The sequence below is a fragment of the Erithacus rubecula genome, assembly GCF_903797595.1.
Source record: "Erithacus rubecula genome assembly, contig: scaffold_104_arrow_ctg1, whole genome shotgun sequence".
Taxonomy (NCBI): domain Eukaryota; kingdom Metazoa; phylum Chordata; class Aves; order Passeriformes; family Muscicapidae; genus Erithacus; species Erithacus rubecula.
Window position 1 is genome coordinate 92,997 of NW_027636365.1, and position 4,430 is coordinate 97,426.

Sequence of the window (4,430 nt, forward strand, 5' to 3'; positions counted from 1 at the left end):
TTGTTACCCTGACCATCCAAGGAGTCCATTTTGGTACCATGGGAGCTCGTGGAATGAGGTAAACCATGGTGACACAGCAGAACTTTATGAAACCCAACATCCATTGTGATCCAGCAGGACATCATTGGAACCAAGAAACTGCTGCTGACAGTACAGAAACTCATGGAACCAGGGTCTGCTGTGGCACTGTAGAACCAGCAGAGTTGCTGGACCTTGTTCCCTGGCCCTTGGGAAGTGAATGTGGTAAGCTGGGTCGGCACTGGGGTGTGGGCAGTAGATTTGGTCAGTGGATGTGGTCAGTGGGTGCAGTCAGTGGGCACAGTCATTGTGTTTGGTTAGTGGATGTGGTCAGTGGATGTAGTCTGTGAAGGTGTGGTAATTTGGTGTGGCCAGTGGGTCTGTTCAGTTGTGTGTGGTCAGTTAGAGTATGGTCACTTGTGTGTCAGTCAGTTTGTTCAGCTAAGTGGTCAGTGGATTGTGGTCAGAAGCAGTGGGTAGTGGGTGTGCTCAGTGGGTGTGGCCATTTTGGGTGGTCACTGGGTTTGGTCAGTGAGGTGTGGTCAGTGAGGGGGGTGGTCAATGAGGGTGGTTATTGGGAGGTGGTCCGTGGTGGTATGGTCACTGGTGGTGTGGTCAGTGGGTGCGGGCAGTGGGTCTGGTCATTTGGGTGGTCAATGTGTGTAATCAGTGAGGTGTGGGTATTGGTGTCTTGGCAAAGGGTGTGGTCAAAGGTTGTGGGCAATGGATGTTGACAGCAGTGTGTAATCAGTGGGTGTGGTCGGTGAATGTAGTCAGTTGGTTAGTCGGGTGGGGGAGAGTCACTTAGGTGGCTGGGGGTTTGGTCGTTTGTGTGGTCAGTGAGAGATGTTAGCGGGTGTGGCCATTTGCTTGTGATCATTGGGGTTGTCAATTGGGTGTGATCACTGGGAATTGTCATTGGGGTGGCCATTGGTGTGTATCAGGGGTGTGGTTATTGGGTGTGGTCAGTGGGTGTACAATCAGTTTGGGGGTCATTGGGATGTGGTTGGGGGTGTGGGAGTGGATGGGGTCCATGGACGTTGTCAGTGGGTATGGCCAGTGGATGTGATCAGTGTGTGTAGATGATACCATAGCCCCCAAGAAATGGCCCCTGGGAATTAGTCCCCTAAGACAAAGAAACCCCTCAATGCGATGCCCCCCCCCACCACTAATTATCAAAACCTCTGTTATTTATTACAATTCCTATTGATCTTTTAAGTTGTTAGATGATTGGGTTTATCTTAGAATTTTAAAGTAATTGCATAGGTTTTTAACTTGTAGTTTTATTGATTAGAAACTCAATCAATTAGAAAGATATAAAAACCCTTTGTTATGCTATGTAATCAGATTTTACTAGTGGACATTCTTAGGAGAAATAAACTACCTTTGGAACCTCTGCAGTGAAGTCCTGAACTCTTCTTGGCTAGTTTTGTAGCTGTATTGCATCAATGACTTTTCTCTGTACACATAGCAGTCTGAGGCTAGAAACTGTCCGCTAGTTCTAAAGTTACAGAGGAGAACAGGGATATAAAGAGAAAAGTAGGAGTCACTGGGATCATACTGGGAGTGCTGGAACCATGGCAATGGCCTGGGCTGGGTGATGTGGTGCCTCAGGATATGTAGGGAGCACTGTGACCCTGCGGGGCCTGATGGAACAAAATGGACATTGTGACACTGTGGGGCCTCATGGAATCATGGAGACCACTGTGACATTGCTGGGCCTCACACAACCAAGGGGACTGTACTGACACTGTGGAATCCATGGAATGTTGGGATCCTTGTGACACTGTGAGGCCACAAAAACCAAAGGGCCATTGTGACACCCCGGGCCTCATGGAACCGTGGAGACCATTGTGAAACTTTGGGGTGTCATAGAACCAAGGGGCCATTGTGACACTGTGGACACCATGAAGCAAATGAGACCATTTTGAGCCCTGAGGGCCTCATGGAACCAAGAAGCCCCTGTGACACAGAGGGGTCTGATTGAACCAAGTAGAACATTCTGATACCAGTGACCCATGGAATCAAGGGAACACAGAACAGGTCTGGCTGGTTTGGTCTCCCAGGGGCCACCTTATTGATCTAGCCGACTTTGGCATGTTGAGGTCATCATCTCATCTGCTACTGAAACACTGGGGCTCCCTACATTCCATCCTATGGAAAAGAACTTTCCTTCTTGGCCAGGAACCATGGGAAGAATTGGGATTCCACCTCCTATACTGCCTGTTGTGACAGACTGGAGGAGATTGCTGGCCCAAAATATTTCATGTGTGGGGGAGGAAGGGGCAGGTGCAGCCTTGCCCTGCTCTGTAAACCCCAGCACTGCACTGCCCTGTAACCCCAATGCCCCCATAGCCTCCTTCCCAGCCCAGCAGTGTCTGCCAGTCCCTGGCACACCAAAGGCAATGCTCCACACAGATCCCTGGAGCCCCAGCCCAGCTCCTGAGTGACCAAATGATTGTAAGTCCAAGCTGAGGGAAGGGCCCAGGATGACCAAGCAGAATTTAAGGCTGACCACAAGGCAAGCACACATCTTGACCATACCTTCTCTTGCAATTTAAATGCCATCTGAACACCACTGGAATCCAAGAGTTGGTACCTGTGTGTGTTTTTCTCCGTATTTTATTTCTCTTTCTCTCTGCATCTTCTATTTCCCCTGTTTATGTCTTCTTGCAAATTTTGAGTAACTTGGGGAGGGGTTTCTAGACAGGGCCATCAGCTGCTGAGTTCCTGCCTCCTTCTCCCTCCCCCCAGAGTGGCTAGACCGGCTTGTGGTGTAGCTGGAATGCTGCCCCTGATGAGTTTTTCCAGAAATCATCAGGCAAGGTGGACGGGCAGCCCTCAGCCCTTCAGTGCAGCCTCTGAGTTCTAGCCTGGCTGTCGAGATCCTGCCCCTCTCCCAGAGCAACCCCTGCCCTTCTGGCCTGGGCTCCTGCTCTCCTGGCCCAGACCCCCAGCACAGCTACCAAAAACATTTCCATTGTAAAATAACCCTGGGCTGCATCCCAGGAGAGATCCTTTGACCATCTGCAGGCCTGGGCAAAATATGAACTCTTTCACTGCCCAGAATGTGACTTGCAGAAACTTTGTTCTCTCTCCTGATTGAAAGAACAGGACCAAGGTGAAGATAGGCACAGAAACGACATGTAAACACCAAGGTCTAAAAAAAGGAAAAGTCAGATTTCAGATGACAGAAGGAGGTGAGTCATGGACTGAAATTTCCCCGTTTTTAAGCTTTGGAGAAGAGACTCGTGTCTCTCTATAACTCATAGAAAATGCATTATGGGATGGTGGATATGTTTTAACTGTAGACATGAGCAGAGGCATTTTTGCTAAAGAAAGCAGATGTTGAAATTGCTGTAATCCCATGAGAAATTTGAATAGAGAGGAGAGAGATGAAGATCCCTTCTGTCCCCCAGGGAAGAGAAGAATAAAGAACTGTGTTTTCAAAGATGAAGATAGCTTTTGTTTGAACTATTATAATCTTTAAAGTGTGTGTCCCATAAGTTGATATCGTCCTCACAATTAGATTTGGGATAACTGTAAGTCAAGGAAGGGATTTCTACACAGTGATCCGATTTACATTCTCCTGAATGGCTGATTCACTGGAACATAGAGGCCAGGACAAAACTGTTTCCTTGTGCAGAAATCTCCATAGATTGAAGAGCAGTTCTCCTTGCCCAAGTAAATTAATGAATAGCTGGTTTTAGAGATGGTAAACTGACTGATCTATTTCTGTACGTTATCAGTGTGAAAGAAAAGAAATTGTGGAGGGAAGAGTTCTGAAAATTTTATTCTTAGGTGTTTTTTCTCGTACTTTCTTTGTACCCTTTAAATTTTGAGCCTGTTCTGCCTTCCTCCTAATTCTATCTCACAGCAGTAAATGAGTAAAAAATTCTAGTGGATACAGTGGCAATTTTATCAAGGCTTAATCCATGGCAAACTTAAAATTGAACTCTTCTTTCTGGACCTTTTCAGTTCGGGAATTCAGTAACAAAGGCTCATAAACATTTCTTCAAAACACCCAAACAAGAAATGCCCCCGGGAATAATTGAAGTTTTCAATTCTTCTGTGGTTAATTAGTTTTCAGAAGTGTATTCAAAGTGAATATACTTTATATTATATCCAAAGCATTGTAATGAGATATATTTTGCCTTTTTTTCTTTTCATATTTATAGATTGATACCAGCAATGCCCAATTCATATTGACCCCCTGCACTTTCTAATGCAGTCTGAATAAATATGAAAATCAAGACCCTTCACGGCTGACAATCAATAACACTTTGTCTCCACACCCTCCCTAATATTTCCCTCATCTAATGCGTGGAACTCCAATGGATCAGGAATGGTGTTGCCAGCAGGACCAGGGCAGTGATTGTTCCCTTGTACTCGGCACTGGTTGGGCAGCACCT